This window comes from Agelaius tricolor, unplaced genomic scaffold (genome assembly GCF_023055355.1).
Source record: "Agelaius tricolor isolate 1412-34295 unplaced genomic scaffold, bAgeTri1.0.p SCAF_21, whole genome shotgun sequence".
Lineage (NCBI taxonomy): Eukaryota > Metazoa > Chordata > Aves > Passeriformes > Icteridae > Agelaius > Agelaius tricolor.
The window spans coordinates 1,602,222-1,620,169 of NW_027269281.1; the positions used below are offsets into that span (position 1 = coordinate 1,602,222).

A 17,948-nucleotide genomic window follows, 5' to 3' on the forward strand; every position below is an offset into this window, starting at 1 on the left:
GATGAAGTCCCTGTAATTCACAGAAAAACTAATTTCATTTGTAGACCCCCTCTTTTTTGATCAGATAATAGGCTACTTTGGTTGAATTAAATGTGCAGTGGAAGTACACTGGTTCTGTTCTTTAATTACTTACTTGTTTTTATCAGCCAAGGGTGTTTTAAGTGCTTGATCCAGGGAGAAGGTATAAAATGTCTAATTGCTTCAGTGAGGCAGTCCATCCTGCCGGTTTCATAATGTTTCTAGAAACCTGATCTACACTGTGACTTACTGATAAATTCAGCTATGATAGAAAAGATACAGGAACCTACTTGTGGTGGGTTGATCACAGTCAGCACCTAAATATCCATCATCTTCTTTCTCACTGTCCCCACAAAAATATGGGGGAAAGAATCAAAAAACATAAATGAGAAAAACTCATGGGTTGAGATAAAGGCAGGTTAATAAGTGAAGAAAAAAAAAAAGTTATACAAAGGCAGTCAGTTACCACCTCCCACAGGCAGACTAATGCCCAGCCAGTCTTGGAGCAACAGCTACCCTGGAAAAACTTCCCCCCTCCCTCCTTCAGTTGCATTGCAGAGCATGACATTATATGCCATGGAATATCTCTTTTTATCTCAATTGAGGTCAGCTCTCTCAGCTGTGTCCCCTCTCAACCTCCTGTTGACCCCTAGTTTACTCATTAACAGTGGCAGAGTGAGAAAGAGCAAAGGTCTTGACACTATGCAAGCACTGTTCAGCAATAACTAAAACATTCATGTGTTATCAATATTGGTTTAGTTAAATCCAAACCAGTTACCATATGGGATGCTATGAAGAAAGGTGACTCCATCCCAGCCAGATCCAGTACACTACTTGTTCCAGTGAGTGGGAAGTTCTGCATATTTATGGCATCTCTGAAAAAAAAAAGGCAGAAGATTTTAACATTCTAGAGCACTCTACGAGATCAGTGATTAGATAAATCATTGCACTGGAGGGAAAAATACTTTATTTACAGTTTTAAAGTGCTTGTTTTTCTTTGATGGATTGTTTTTTCCACTCCCTTGAAAAATGCAAGTTACAATCTTTGCTTTGTGTTTTGCCATTCTAATAAAATGGGTATAGGTATGTATTAATTTGTGTAGGTAACACTGAAAGTAGTTAAAGATATGTTGTGATCCAGTTTAAACCCAGTGGAGCAAAGAAACTGAGTCTTTGTGTATAAAATGGAAAGAAATTTGAAAGTTCAAAATATACCCAAAAATGAGATTAAAACCAAACGAGGTTAGATGTGGGTGCCAAAAAATTGATAATTTTTATTTAACAGTAAAAGAGGCAAAGAGAAAGAAAGAGAAGTGTTATAGATGAGCAATGTGATAGTTGGCTCTCACAATTAAGAGATAGATATTATGTGTATGTGAAGAGAAGAGTTGTGGATATATAGGGATGTTATTGTAATATGGCCTCCCATAGTCCTTATTCCCTTCCCCCTTGTAATAGCCTTGGTAGTCAGGGCATTTGGGGAGGGCTGGCTTACTACTAGGACGTGCAACATGATGACACCTGACTTCAAATCAAGATGTGTCTTGGGTTGATAAGGAAGTGTGTTTTTTGGGAAGTTGTGGTCTAAACCTATCAGTGGTCAGATTTGAATATTGGCACCTGGTGTGGCCACTGAAGACATGGATCGCCTCTGAGAACACAGGGGGTTAAAAAGCAGAGAGCTCCCAGGGGAACTTTCTCTTTGTTCTGGTTGGTGAAAGAAGTCAGACCTTCCCCTGCCCAGCCGCGGGCTGGGCGGGGGAGGGGAAGTCATGTGGCCTGGGGTGAGGTAGGCAGGACGGAGGGGTGGAGGAACACTGAGAGGCATCGGGCAGCCCCGCCCCCCCCCCCTCCAGTCCCGGGAGAGAGAGCCTGTGCCACCTTGAAACTTGATATCGTGTGCCGGCAGCACTGCTGAAGGAGTGAAGGAGAAGGAAGGGGGGGGGGAGGGGGGGGGGTGCGGCGAGAAGGTGCCCAGCCATGGGAGTTCTGGGCGGGCAGAGCCTGAGATTTTAACCCTTTTCTTGGACAATGAAAACTTTGCAGAACATTAAACCCTCCTAGAAGAGAGACAGACATGAAATAGAAGGAAATGGGCAAGTGTGGTGAAGGTCTGAGCAAGTGAAAGATGTCAGAAGAAGTTGAGAAGAATCCTAGGTGGGAGGATATGATGGAGTGGCCTTTGGCTGGACTCTTTTCGTGTATAGCCATGGACGGAACCATTTTTTCCTCTAACAACACAGAGACTGCATTTAAGGGGAGGCAATGGCTTGGAGCCAAGAGAGTGCGGTGATGTTATGTGACAGAGTGGCGTGAACAGAGGCAGGTGGGGAGGGTGTGGTGGTGCCCTCTGTCTTCAGTGAACATCTCTGTTCTCGAGACTCCTCGGCCTCAGGGGGTGAATTTGAGGAGGACAGGTGTCCCAAAAGTGAGAGACTGTTGCTTTTTTGGAACTGGGCAAAGCATCCTTAAAAGGGGAACCCTAGAAGCAGTTCTGGTCGATGTGCAGTGGTGAGAGCACTGGACATGGAAGGAAGAGGTCATGAGAGCAAATTTTCTCCAGGTGGTGCCACGTGTGACATGGAAACACAAGAGGTTTCAACTGTGTTTCCTGAGGAAGTCTATGGTACAAGAGGGACTCTCTCCTTGATGAACTGAGAGTTGATTATCTGAGGAGTGGTAACTGGATTGAGAATCTAAGGTTTTATCTCATTGTGCTGTGGTGGAAATTGGCGGGAGGAGGGAGGAGGAGGAATGTTTTGGAAGGTTTTTATTCTGAGTTCTGTGAGTGTTTCTTTTTACATATTGTAAGTTAATAAGGTTTTTCCTTTATTCCTAAGCTGGAGCCTGCTTTGCTCTATTTCTGATCACATCTCACAGCAGCCACTGGGGAGAATATATTTTCATGGGGGCACTGGCATTGTACCAGCATCAAACCATGACAAGATATAAGAAAGTAATCTCCACCAATGGATGGCAAAGAAGGAGTTGACTGACAAAACTTTGGGAGTGGCTAAGGGTATAAAAGGCAGAGCATCCATTTTGTAGATGAGCACGTGGCTGCTGGTCACAGAGGCTCCCAGTGCTGTAATTTTTCCTTATTCAGTCCTTTGTTGTATTTTTATTAAGGTTTAATAAACCTTTGAAATTTTAAAAGTGAGCATCGTTTCTCACAAATGGGAACTCGTCCAGGATAAAAACCTTGTCTCTCTGACCCTGGAATATTTCAAGAGGGAGGCACACCCCGCCAAGTTCGGCCACTTGATTGACTTCTTTTCGGGTCACCAGGGATTAGCAGGTTAACACCCTGAAGACAGCAAAAGACTGAATAACGAAAAAGAAGAGGGGGAAGGTAAGTACCATCCTCATGATTGTTTTGGCCAGATTGATCGTCCATAATCTGGGTGTACAAACATCAGCTTCAGGAAAGTAGTACATGGGACCCATCATGGTCTGTTGGAGCTTCTGGATATTGGACGGTCGGACATATAAGGTGGGATGCATGGAAGAGGAAAGCGGGGACCCTGTGGCTGGCAGGACGCGTGTGATAGAGGGATATTAGATTTAAGGGGACCCAAGAGCACCTGGAAACGCCAGATTAAGGGTCACCAGATTTAGAGGGTGTTGGAATGATGGCGAGAATCGCTGATTGGTGGGGACTGCATTCATATCAGGGCGAGGAGTTGTGGCAGCTTTCCCAACCCACCAGCACAAAAGAAGCTAGGGAACCACTCCACGTGGTGTGGCTGTGCGCACAGCTCTCAGCACAGTGGGCTTCTGGTGCACACTCGGCATGATAATTTCCAGAGCTTGCCAACCCCAAGCTAAGAGGGGATGCTGCTGCTGGTAGTGGAGACTGAAAGATGCCGAGTGCAGAAGCATCCAGTGCTGGCCTAGTGGTGTGGGATTTCCCAGGCAGGGGGGGCCGTGAACAAAGGGCTGTACGGGGTCTCCTGGGCGAGGGAGGTGGGAGACCCGTGGCCAGCAGGACATGAATGAAAGAGGGGTAGGAAAATACTGTGGGTGGGGTCGTTGACAGCGGGAACCACAAGTGGAGGCAGATTTATGTAAACAGTGTTCAGTAGCGCTAAGTGCAGTAAAGCTCGGACTCACCTGCCTGCGATGATTCAGGGATGCCGAGCAGTAGAGCCCAGCGGGGCTGACCTGGTGGCGGGAAAGCCATTGCTCAGAGGGTGCCGCAGTTATGGTGTTTCCTGAGCGGAGAAATGCCAGCGGGACCTGGTCTGTTTGAGTGGCGGCCAGTGGGGATCCAGCACAGTAACTTTCAGTTTTCGCCGACCCAGTCTGAGGGTCGGGAACTTCTGGTTGTGCGAGGGTCTTATAAACCGCAGGGTTCACTACCTCAGTGGCGGCAGCACGGCTGCTGGGCTTGGGAGCTGACTTGGTTGTACCGGGGTCTTGGAGTCTTGGAAACCGTGGAAGTTGCTAGTCCGGCGGTGGTGTGAGATGCAGTCTGTGTAAAAAGCTGCTGAAGGTCAGGAACTCCTGGTTGTGCGGGGGCTTGTCTGCGACCCACCAGCATAAAGCCGAGTGGATGCGGCAAGGGGGGGGGGGGGGGGGGCACCGGGCCATACCGGCTTCCTTGTGGCATATCGCAGCATAAAGCACCAGGGCTCCACGTGGCCCCACACTAGCAAGCCAAAAGGCACCGGGAAGAGGGGGTGTTGGAACCCAGGGCACGGGGAATATTTCTCTGCCTGTCCTAAGATGTCCTGATCCTCAAGAGAACACTGTTTTTAACCTTCGTCCATGGAGAACGCTTCCAAGACTTTGGGATGAATTGGAATCTACGAGTATGTGAATTAGATAGTAGTATAGTTTATCACAGGGTGAAAAACTTAAAGTTTTGGGGTTTTAGTATGGAGGTGGATAGGAGACAAGATGGAGGATTTTGGGTGTGATCTTCTTGTTCTTCATCTACTCCATTTTCTGCAGTGTTGGGAGCACAGGGTGATTGGTTAGAAAGAACCACAATGCAGATGTTGCGTGGACAGAAAAATAATTAGTTCTTGGTAGAAAGGTAGAAATAAAGTATGTTCTAAGAGTTAATTGGACAAAACAGCTTAAAACAGCTTTAAAATACCTTGAATCTGTATGTCTTGTGACTGTTGGTGCCTTCTCTTTGTTTGCTAAGTCTGGCATGAAGACGGCGTGCAGAACTTCTGATAAGAGAAAAATAAACAATAACCTTAAGACCCAAAAACCAAGAGTCCCGTCCATCTCTCATTCCTGGCACAGAACTTTTTAGGGGTCTACCCATCAGGGGGACCCACGAAGGAGGGTTTGGGGGGGGGGGGGGGGGGGGCACACGAAAACGCGGCACCTCCCCTGTAACACCTGCCGGCATAAAGCCGTGGGATCAGGGCGCCAAAGCCCGGCGCTGTTGTCCCCAGTGCCTCCAGTTCGGCAGGGACGGGGTGGCGGCTTGGGGGCACAGGGCACGGTTGCAATCGGTACCTCTTAGCGGTGGTTCCTGGCGCCGTAGGCTCGCCTATACAGGGCTGCCCACGGCGACTTGGGGGTGCCAGGAGCAGTGGCACCCAGCAGGGCTGGCCTGGGAGTGCCGGGCTGTGGAGACTTCTCTGCAGTGTCCGCTGGCGTGGAGCCGTGCGAACACGGGGGACCACATGGCAGCTCAGCAGTTGCTTGAGCTAGTATGCCGGGAAGGGGGGGCCCAAAACGCTGAGGCACGGAAGCTTCCTCGCATTCTCATTAGCATAAAGCCGCATGAGCGTGGGACCACGTGAGTGGCTCGGCGGCTGCTTGCGCAGGCGTGCCGAGGGTGCCGGGGCACCAAGCCAAGGCAGGAGAGGAGTGGCAGAAAGGACCCAGTGGTACAGGGGTCCCCGGACCATAAGCAGGTTGTTTCTTTGCTTTTGTTTTCCAAGAAGGTAAAGCTCCTTCCTTCCTTCCTTCCTTCCGTCCTTCCTTCCTTCCGTGAAAAACGCCAATCACTTGTTTTTAAAACGTTAAAAGTTTAATAGTAATAAAATGGTTATAAAAATAGTAATACAATTAGAGTAATAATAATTTGGACAAACTGAATTAGGACAATATGAGACAATAAAGACAAAGAGTTACGGACGTCCGGGTACCTTTTTCTGGGCAGCACGAGCCCGAAAAAGGACACCCGTTAACAGAGGATTAACCCTTAAAAGCAATAGCCTGTTGCATAGTCATACACTTCATACATGATGCATAAATTCTATTCAAACACAGGATTCTGTCTGGTCATCGTCAACTTCTTCCTCCATATCCTAACAGTGCCTTCGAGGCGGGAAGAAGTTCGTTTCTTCTGATAAGAGGGCTGTCGCAGACATCTTTCATGAAAAATCCTTTCTTAGGATTTTTCCTTGTGAGAAGCTGCAGTTTCAGCAACCAAAGTAAACAATGGTTATCTGCTGCTGTGGAATGCAACAGGTAGACCCATGATTGGTCTCCTGTGGGTGTTTGGATTTCTTGACCGCTCATGGCAGAGCTGGTTCTTGCTCTGAGACACAGATCTTTGTTATTCATTCTTTTCTATTCTTAGCTTAGCTAGCTGCTGAAGAAACCTTTTCCTTGCTATTGCTTTTTAGTATAGTCCTAATGTAACATATATCATAAAATAATAAATCAAGCCTTCTGATCATGGAGTCAACATTCTCGTCTCTTCTTCATCCTGAAAACCCTTGTGACCGCAGTCACAGAGGGCCATAAATTCTTCTCGTCTGAAAGATTTAGGTGTCCTTGTGGCTGCTATCTCGCTGCGAGTCCTTTCTTTTAAAAAAAGTATCTTACATAGCATCGTTTCTAATTTAACAATTTTTATAACCTAAAACTATATTTAACATAGTACTTAAGAGAATTAATACTTTCGCATTACTTTCAAACACAACACATATAATATTCATTTTAATATTTGCAAAAAGCCAATCATAAAATACATGCGTTTTTCACAATCCCCACTCTTATTCTTTGTAAATCATTTGGCTTGAGCAATATTTCTTATCTACTTGCATCTTCTGGACTATGCTGGCAAAATAAAACGGGATTACACAAGGAGGAAATATAAAAACAGTTGTAACACTTAAAATGAAAGATCTTAATTTCTTCTAATACATTACCCCACCAGCTAGATTTTAACATTGTTTTCTAATTTTTGGACTGGTACTTGGGTTATTGTATGCACATATATATTTTTCTTCTTGGATTTCTTTTGCTTTTGCTAGAATGACTTTTCTATGGTCATCAATCTTCGACAATCTGATATATTAAACTTTCCACAAACACCCCCTTCTTTTGCCAATAAATAGTCTAAAGCCAACCTATTCTGATACACTACAGGTTTTGTTTGGCTTAGCTGAATTGATATTAACTCTAATGCCTGGGCGGCTTTATTTGCTATCATTTCTATAACTGCTTGGAGTCTTGTAATACGACTCAATAGATAATTTGTGGTCAATACAGAGTTAAATTGCTGTGCTGGTTTTACCTTTTCATTTACTAGTTGTTTTTTTACTAAATCTTGAACCGTATCTTCAAGATTAAATGTAAAAAAAATCCATCTCTCTCCTTTTGGACATTCAATTCCAAATCTATTACCACTTTTTCCTAAGTTTCTTGTAATCCATTAATTTTCTTCCTTTTGCCTACAGGTTCTTAATTTGGATGGGTTATAACAGTGGCTGTTGACATAGGTGTGTGTAATAAAAGAGGAACTTTGGTTTCTTTCCATATGGTGCTTTCTGTAGCATTTGTGACACAATCTTGCTGGTATCCCGAAAGGGAAAAGACAACGAGTGCCAGAAACAGGAATAACGGAGGTCCAGTATGGCTTATACTCCTATCTCCCATGCCTGTGAGGTTGCAACCCACAGCAGGTATATTTGATCTTCTTGGTGGCAAAATACAGAGGCCAATCTGGTCTTGCCCTCTATTTCCTTGTCACTTTCTCTTAACTAATTTCCAGGCAAATTGGTTTTGACACCCTTTAACTGTGGTCTCTTACCATTCCTCAGGTATCTCTCATTCAACAGGCACTAATAATTCCCATCCACAAAACAAAGTTATTACTTTAACACTTTTTGCAATAAGAGCATAAATTTTGTGAACCACAATACTAATTATTCTCACAATTCAAGCATTTACTTATAACCCAGCTAGCATGTCCAGTATTGGAATGAATCAAATAAAGTTTACTGATGGAAATGGTAATTCCCCTTCTCCCCTGTACAATTCACAGGCTAAGGTCAGAATACAAAAACAGTCTTGATCTTTGTATCTGAAGTATTCCTCCCCAAAGGAGATGTTTTATTCAGGCAGTGCTTGAAACCAGTGATATAAGCGTTGTCTTACTTCTTAATTCAGTGTTATTCTTTGTACATTTTTTGGATCATTTGGGTTTTTCCAAACTATTACCACTCAGTCCCCATTGGAAAGTCAGTTTGCTATCACCCGGTTTAAATGTGATAGTCTATTCTTCAGGTTTCTTCACAAGTCCTTTGATTCTGCTGGCATTAATTCACCCTCTTTCCGTGATTCTGATTGTTGCTTCAGTAGTACCTGGAAAGGACTTCTTAATTGCATAGTAATAAAAGAAAGATAATACTGCATTAACTTCTATCATTCACTTTTCTTCCAAACTTTCTGGGTTTAGCTAAAAGCTTTCTCCACAGCAGCCTCTTCTTCTTCTATCCAGCTGTGCTAATAGCTGCAGAGGCAAATTCTTCTTTCTGTGAGTTGCAAGTTAGTTAAATAAGAAAAGCTAGACCAATTTCAACACGAGATGTATCACATCTATTGCTTTTTACTTTTTTTTGGGCAGCATTTAATTGTTTTAGCCTTACAAACCCATTCTTCAGTAAAAAAAAACTTTTTTTTAACAGCAAACAAAACACACAAAAGAAAAAACCAAAAAAAAACTTAAGAAAAACAAACCACTTTGTGAGTTTTGGAGAGTCATCAATCTCTGCTTTGATTTTATCTTTTAGTGCTAGCCCCCTCCCCCTCTCTTCACAGCCTTGCTGTCAATGCCGTTCTTCACCCTTCCCTCGGTGCTGCTACTTCTGCTACTTCGCTGCAGGGCCGGAGCAGGGGAGAACAGCCATGGGCATGGGGACCCTGGGGGCATGCCTTGAGTCTCTTTTGGCCCCTCTCTGTCTTCTTCTCTCTCTTTCTCTTTCCTTCTCTCTCTCGGCCCACTTGCCGGGGCCGACGCTGCCATCCTGGACTCAGGACCCTGACAGTCTGGGAGCCACCCCGGCAGTTCTGCCACGGAGCCAGCCCGCTCCTGCCCAGCAAACCTGTGTCCTCTGCTGCCAGCACTGCCGCCAGGTCACCTACATGGATCGGTCCCTGCCACAGCCCCCAAAACCCTGCCGTTTGTAGGGAGCTGTCAGACACCTCCCAACCTTGACAACCCCAAACTTGGCGTCCCCAGGTGCTCCTGACATTCTTTTTCTTTCTCTAGTCAACTTATCCTCTTTTCAAGGAGGGCCCGTTCTGCTAAACCCTTTCTGGACCCCAGTTTGGCATTGAATAACCTCCTAACAACCACGTGTTAAGACACTTCCCTGACTTTCATGCCAAAAAACCCGCATTCACACTTCTGCTCTCTTCTAGCACCAAGACTCCACATTCTAACATCTCAGAGTTTGCTAACCACCCCCCTACTTCAACTTCTCTCTTTCTTTTCTTCTTACCTTTTTTTTTTTTTTTTTTTTGATTCAACACACCTCAGACGGTATGAGGCGAACCTAACTAATTTACTTCCAAAAGTAAGCTTACAACTTTCTTTTACTAGGATTGCAGTAGCTGTTATAACTTAAATACATACTGGCTAGCTGTGGCTTACTGGGTCTAACATCTTTGATATATAAGCTACTAGATATTTTTTTACTCTTCCTTACTCCTGAATTAAAATTTTATGAGCCACTCCATTTTCTGTATTTATGTATAAATGATAAAGGATTTTTCAAACAAGGGTAAGCTTAAAGCTAGTACTTAGGCTAGTTTTAACTCTTTTAATTTACCAATATCTTCCTTGGTCTGTTTTATATCATCTCCTTCTGTCAATTTTTTTCATACACAAATTTTGCTACCTGTGTCTACCCCTCAATCTATAATCTATAATATTTCAATAATCTACGTAATTTTCTGATCTCCCTCTTTGAAGAGGGAGGGAGAAGGAATAAAATTCTTGCAATTTTCTCATGGTTGGGTTTCTAGCTACTTTTATTTATTAAGTGTCTAAGATATTTTACCACTGGGTAGTGAGTCTGAGTTCTTTTATTAACCTCCCTTAAATCTTTTACTATTCTATAACTCCTATCAGACTTTACTGAGGGAATAGGGATATTATGAGGAGACATACAAGGTTCTAATGCCCCATCCTTTATTAGTCCTTCTATTACTGGCTTCAAACCTTCCTGTCCTTCTAAAGATACAGGATACTGATGTACACGTATGGGACAATCTTCTCTCTCACTTGTAACTCTTATGGGGTTGATATTTAATCTTCCCCTATTTCCTTCTCCAGCCCAAACTTCTTTGTTGATTTTTTTTTCCTTCATCTTCTTGGCCCCATTTTAAAACTCTAGCTGTCATTTCCCCATTTTCTGATATAACTCCTAGTCTTAATTGCACTTGTAAGACTCTTCCCAATTAATTGCTACCTGCCTCTGGGACCAATAAGTCATCTCCCATCCAAATTCTAGTTTCTTCTCTCAATTACCACATCTTTAATGACCAGAAATGTAAAACTTTCTCTTTTTGCCTCTGTTACTTTCACTATATGTTTGCTCACACTATAACGTTTTGGAACATATAACAGGCAGGTTCTCTCTGCCCCTGTGTCTATTACAAATTCTAATTCTTCTTCTTGGGGACCCACTTTTAAAGTTATCACAGGTTCCAGATGGTATTTGTCCCCCCCAAAAAAATTAGAGCTTATGACGTCCCTATTCCTCCTATGTGCCCATCTCTTTAAAGATTTTCAGATCTTCCACTTACTGAGGACCATTTTCTTATTTCTCTTAAGTTTGTTTATCTATTTAGTTGGAGTTTCTTCTTTCTCCTCTAAAAGCTGTCCCTCAAAAACCTTTTGTTTTTGCATTTCACCTTTGATATGCTCATTTATTCCCTTGGTTATGTAATTACAAGAATTATTCATGTGTTTACTCCCCTCCTCGTTATTTTAACCCCACTCAGGAGGTACAGTTGGCATTTTGTCTTCTCTGGGGGTCCCCGTGGATTATCTTTTTCCTAAGCTTTTATTTCAGTTGCTCTGATTAATTACCTTTCTTCCTGAGAAAAATATTATTTTCATTACAGACCACATCTCTTCTCAAGTATAAATGTTTGGACTTAAAAATTGGTCTAATTGTTCAGCTATGCCTGTGGAATCCTCCAAATATCCCTTTTATTTATTTCTTAAAATTTCAGACTTCAGACGAAGTCAAAGGAGCATTTACAAACTCTGGTCCGTCCCCTCCTATGAAAACCTCTCTTAATGGAAATAGACCAATCTCTTTATCTCATTCTTTTTGGATTTTTATCTTCTATAGTCTTTCTCCCGTATTTTTAGGAAGAATCAGGAGAGGGCTTTGTTTTAACTGAACTTTTAGTGTTTCGATAAGGTGATTCCTTTAGAGAGTTCCCCTGACCAGCCGGAGCTGTGGTTACCAAGGGAACGGAGCTCAGGACAGGACAGGGGACTCGGCACAGCTCAGGGTCTCGGTCCTCCAAAGGCGGGGTCTGCAGCCGGGATCGCCCGAGGGGGTGTTTCGGTGCAGACCGAGCTGGAGCGTGGATAGCCCCCACATGGCTGATCCGGCAGAGACAAAGCAGGCGACTGACCCCGGCTGCAGCGGCGGGAGCCGACCAGAGTCAGGGCAGCCGGGGATGGGACACACGGGACCCCCCCTCGGTGCGGTCAGCGCGGTAACCACGGTCCACACGGCAGGACAGACCCCCACCCCCCCGGCACGGCCAGCGGAGCGGTCGCAGGCCAGGCGGCCGGACTGGGACAGACGGACTGGAACAGACGGACTGTGCCGGAGTCGGCACAGGGGCTGGGGGGGTGGTGCAGCTGCGAACGAGTGGGGGAACAGACGGGAATGGATGAGGTAATATTTTGTTCCCAGCTTTATACTTTCCCTGTTTTTCTTTTACTGCTTTTCAAAAATGTTACTTTCTTACAACCTCCCCCCTCCCCAGCATGTGGTATACTCTTTTTCTTCTGGATTAAACGGTTTTTACAAATAAATCCAGAGTTTAACAAATTCAAACTTCTGCTTGGTTACTTTGAAATGATCGACGAGCTAACTCACGACCTTCTCATGTTGTTTTTCTCATCACCCTTTTATTTATCCTTTGGCAAATTATACATCTTTCAGTTACTTGTTTTTCTACTCCAAAAATCCCAATGCATCCATAGTTCCTTAAAAAAATGATCACACAAAGCCTGAGTATCCCACTGGGCTTTTTGATATATGTCCTCTGCTATTCCCTAGTAAGCATTTTATTATCTAATTGTCTTCCATCAAGATGTTTCTATTTCCCCAATTTATATCTTGTTCGCCACCTATCTTGTTTTAATTCTCCTTTTTTTTGCTTCCCTAAACTTTGGAATTTCCAATTTTTCCTCATTTGGAGTTAATATTAACTCTTTCAGCTCTATTTTCTGCTGCATCTTTAGCTTCTTGATCCGCCAAATTATTTCCCCTTATTTCTGGGGTCTTTACCTTTTGGTGTCCCTTAATATGTACTATAGCTATCTCTCTTAGATAATTTTAATGCCTCTAAAACCTCTAAGATAAGTTTCTCATGTACTAATCCTTCTCCTCTTGAATTAAGTAATCTCCCTTTTAAAATTTTTCTTAAGGTTTGTGCTACTCTAAAGGCATACCTTGAATCAATATATAACTCCTTTCTGTTGTGGTAAATATTCTAATGCTCTTTTTAGAGTATGTAATTCACAAGTTTGCATGTCTTTTCTCATCAACATCTACATACCCTGTATTTTGCAAGGAGTTGTATTTCTGTTTGCTAACATAACTCCCAAAGGGCTATCTTGGGGTATTTCTGTTGGTAATTTTTTTCCCGTTTCTCTTCCCTGTATCCACCTTACTGGATTTCTGCCCCATTTCTCAATATTCTATTTATTTGTCCCCGGCTTCTGTTTTTCACTTTTTACTAACAACTTAAATACCACTTTTCTTTCAACTACTTATACTCAAAAAAAAACCCCACCTTTTTCTCACGCTGCTTTTCAATACAATACACCTCCCTTCAAGGAGATATGGTAAGGCTTAAAATGCACAATCCACATTACCTATACTTTCATTCGTCTACATTCACTCATTTCTATTTCTCATTCACTTTCACACATTCCTTCACACCTTCAAGACACAAAGTGGATCCGTGTCGCCAGAAAATCACGGGTCCCTGTGGTCCCCCCCTCGCCTTGGGGTTGGCCTCTAGGTCTCAGTATCTCCGGGCCTCCTGGAAGGGCCCCGACTCTGGTTGCCTCCGGTGCCCGTTCACCTGTGAGTCTGTCTGCGTGTCACTCACACTCTTCAGCTACGGCCCCCTCCCACGCCCGGGGAACACTAGCTTGGTTTGCAGGTCACTCACTCTCTTCGGCCCAAAAGTCCTCACCTACCCAGGAACAACAGCCTGGTGTGCGGGTCACTCACTCCTCTTTCCACTGCCTCCCCCTTCCCACCCGCCCAGGAAGTTGAGGCTGACTTTGTGTGTGTCTCACTCTCACACACCACAAAACAACGATAAGGTACCTTTTACTTTCACATCACCTATTACAAGTTTAGGTGTTACTGGCCAGTCCCGGTGCTATTGGATATCCCTCAACCCAGCTGTGTTGTCCAACCCCAGATGCTTTTGGGTATTTTTCCCTCAATCCAGCTGTGATGTTCAACCCCAGATGCTCTTGGTCATTTTCTGTCCCTCAACCCAGCAGTGTGATAGAACTATAGATGCTCTTGGGCATTTAATTTGTTTTGCTGTGTTGTCCAACCCTGGATATTCTTGGGCATTTTTTATCCCTCAATCTGGCTGTATTGTCCAACCCCGGATACTGTTGGGCAAAATTTTCATCCCTCAATCTAGCTGTGTTGTTCTACCCTGAGTGTTCTCGGGCATATCCTCACTCTGACAGAATTCTGCTCAACCCTGCTCTTGGATGCTCTTGGAATATAAATCCCTCAACCCAGCAGGTTTTTAGGGGCCCCTCCTGTCCCGTTTCCTAGTGGATTGGGCTAGGAAACCTTGCTCCCTACCTCCGAGGGGTCCAACCCCTCCCTGAGACCCAGTCCCAGTTACCCCGGGGGATTCTTTCACTCTCTTATCACTCGCTTCATCTCTTTACTGGCCGCTTTTCTCGCGAAAAGACAGAAATGCAGCATGGGAGATTCCAGCACTCACTTGGCAGGTCTGGGACAACCAGCCCGCCTCTCATTCACACACATTCATCCCCCCGTACCTGCCCCCCGAGAAATACTTACCAATCCTTTTTCTTTCCCGGGTTCTTCCTGCGCACTACTAGTCTTAGGGGGCCAATTACCGCGGTTGTAGGGAGCCTTTTCCCCTTCTCTTTGTTTTATTGCCTCCTTTTGTCCACAGATCGTAACCTGTGTCTGTCGGACACCCCAGGGGAGACAGAGCGAGGCTGCCAAATAGGGGAGGGTGCGTCTTCCTCACCCTAACTCCTAAAGCACCAGCAGCGAGGTGTAAACCATCCTCTGCTACCAAATTGTGAAAAACGCCAATCACTTGTTTTTAAAACGTTAAAAGTTTAATAGTAATAAAATGGTTATAAAAATAGTAATACAATTAGAGTAATAATAATTTGGACAAACTGAATTAGGACAATATGAGACAATAAAGACAAAGAGTTACGGACGTCCGGGTACCTTTTTCTGGGCAGCACGAGCCCGAAAAAGGACACCCATTAACAGAGGATTAACCCTTAAAAGCAATAGCCTGTTGCATAGTCATACACTTCATACATGATGCATAAATTCTATTCAAACACAGGATTCTGTCTGGTCATCGTCAACTTCTTCCTCTGAATCCTAACAGTGCCTTCAAGGCGGGAAGAAGTTAGTTGCTTCTGATAAGAGGGCCATAAATTCTTCTTCTCTGAAAGATTTAGGTGTCCTGTGGCTGCTATCTCGCTGCGAGTCCTTTCTTTTAAAAAAAGTATCTTACATAGCATCCTTTCTATTTAACAATTTTTATAACCTAAAACTATATTGAACACAATACTTAAGAGAATTAATACTTTCACATTACTTTCGAACACAACACATATAATATTCATTTTAATATTTGTGAAAAGCCAATCATAAAATACATGCATTTTTCACCCTTCCTTCCTTCCTTCCTTCCTTCCTTCCTTCCTTCCTTCCTTCCTTCCTTCCTTCCTTCCTTCCTTCCTTCCTTCCTTCCTTTCTTTCTTTCTTTCTTTCTTTCTTTCTTTCTTTTCTTTCTTTCTTTCATTGTTTCTTTCTCCTCCTGGCTAATTGGGCAGGCAGGGTCTGTCTGGAGAGCCTGTGGTTAGACTGATTAGGATAGGACTGGGAGCAAGTAGGAAGTCGCCAAGGAGAGAAGGAGGAAATAAAGAGATGTCAACAGGTATACTCCCCCATAACCCACTGAGAAGAAAACAAACCTGGTAAAGATGTGACCCCAACACCAAAAGTATGCAATATTATGTAATAGAATAGGCTAAGAAGGAGATTGAATATATGTACTAGCCATGGTGTGAGTCAAAAGAAGAGTATCTAGAGTATCTAGTTTTAACTTCTCTGCACCCCACTCTGTCCAAACAAAATCCTGGACTCGAGAAAAACACTAGCTTAGTGTGTGCTTTGTTTTCCTCATCCCTTTTATCACCTCCTGCCTTCTTGCCTCTTTATCTGTGGCTGCTAATTTTCGATCAAGTGTAGCACCGAACAGTTGTTTTCCACTCAAAATTAATACTAACAGGTGCTACTTCTCTCTCAAGGTGAAAGAAGAGCGTGAGTGTCAAAAGCTTAGATATTTTTCCATGTATAACACAGATACCTTTCCCTCTTTCAGTCCAAGATGAAATCTTGATGAAAAACTTTGAAACAAAGTCACTTTCACCCTTGCAGAGAGGCCTGGAGCTTTCCTTACTGTATCCCCAGGGGGCTGTGAGGTACCCTCCACAGTAATAGAGGCCACAAGTACCCCCCTCAGTTAAGAAGTAAAAGGTGCCCCTTGACAAAACACAGGCTTCTAGGGAAGTGGGGTAAGGCTGTTGTTAGTTCCTACCCCAACAGCCCATGATAATGTAAGGGCAGAGAAATGCCATGTGTGCTATGCACTAGCAGTGATTTCAATAAATCCTTCTAATCCTCTGCTTCATGCTGGTCAGGCTCCTGGGGAAGATAGGACAGCAAAAAGTGCTCAGTTTTGCCCTTGCAGAGTGAAAGGCAAAAAGCAAGAATCCAACGCAGTGTCTCCTTGACCTTTCCTTTAAGACAGACCTGTCTGTTCCCACCCTAAAGGCACAGAGGGTGCTCTTTAAAACTGTGCCACAATGTCCCCATCCCCACCATGTGATGATCCCATGAAGAGAGACCCACAGGGGCGTCAGGGCTAGAAGACCTCTGGGAGAGTGCTGTACATGTGTGCCGGTGTGCATGGGTCTCTATGCACGTTTTCTAGTGTGCCCAGATGTGAGTGTACACATCCTGCTTTGCACAGTGTACATCTGTGCTGGTGTGCACAGCACTGTACACGTGGATGTGCTGACATGTGCATGTGATGTGTGCACTGCTGTTTATATGTGTGTTAAATTGCACACTCAGGTGTGAGTGGGTCTGTGCACAGCTCTGTGCTTGTGAGTGTGCACAAGTTTTGCAAGTATGAGCATGGCTCTGTGTGGGACATGCGTGTGTTAATGTATATGACACTGCACACATTGGTGTGCACAAACTCTACATGCAAGTAGGTCTTATGCTTGTGGGCACATGTGCATTGGTAGAGACTGTACATAGGTGAGTGTCTGTGTAGTGCATGTGTGCTGGTGTGGCAGGTTGGGTGTACACAAGTGTGCTGCTAGCAAGTACTGTGGTGCACAGGAGCTCTGTGCAGGTGAGCAGGTACCTGTGTGTATGTGCACTAGTTCTGCACATGTCCCTGTGTGCACACACAGGTTGGGCACGCCCAGGGACATGGCTCTGGATACACAGCTCTGTGCATCCGGCTGCTGTCTCACCTGGAAAAAGAGACGTGTGTGTATATGTGTGTTTATGTGTGTGTCACTACCTAGCTCTGCTGGCTGGAGTGGCCCCTGGCTCTCTGTGTACACTGTGTTCTTGTAGGGAGAGGAATTTGCCTCTACATATAAGTTTGCCAAAAGGTTTATGCAAAGTTATGTACAGTGATTTCCATCAAATTTGATAGTGTTTAAGTGTTTAAGTTTCTATTAAATCCCTATAAACAGGGGTATCTGCAATCACTGTGATCCACTGCTGTTCTAACCCACGTTCCTTAGAAACTGCTGCCATCAAAACAGGATGCTAGGCCAAGTGCTAAGCCTCTCTGTGATTGTAATGGTTCCTAAGCTGCACAGTTCCCTTGTGTCAGTAGTGGTGGGTAACTACTTTAAGACTCAATTGCCGTTTCAAATAACGAAACATATGAGGCTGTGCTATGTGTATTGTTTTCAGTTTAATCTGCCAGTGGGGAGGTCCCTTTGAGGTACTGCTAACCACTGAATTTGCTGTGTGAACTGCAGAGTGAGAGTGGACTCATGTCAACAGAATTAAAGGCCCGGTGAAAGAACCCAAAGAATAGACTACAACATCCAGACCAGGTGAGAGATAACCAAAGAAGCTCAAAGATGTCTGTAGAGTCGAGCTTACACCAGCCAGTTC

At 44.2% G+C, this 17,948-nt stretch overlaps 2 long non-coding RNA genes across 2 annotated transcripts in view; one reads left to right on the forward strand and one right to left on the reverse strand.

Moving 5' to 3' along the window:
* Positions 1-767: 767 nt before the first annotated feature.
* LOC139598933 (uncharacterized) lies at positions 768-5,695 on the reverse strand. The gene is made up of 4 exons (XR_011682083.1): positions 5,497-5,695; positions 5,123-5,201; positions 4,132-4,968; positions 768-893 (listed from the first exon to the last, which is right to left on the reverse strand). It is a non-coding gene; the product is annotated as an uncharacterized lncRNA (long non-coding RNA).
* LOC139598934 (uncharacterized) overlaps positions 2,856-17,948 on the forward strand; it is a 30,393-nt gene continuing 15,300 nt past the window's right edge. Inside the window, exon 1 of the long non-coding RNA XR_011682084.1 lies at positions 2,856-3,370. This is a non-coding gene — a long non-coding RNA (uncharacterized lncRNA). The remainder of the gene's footprint in view (positions 3,371-17,948) is intronic.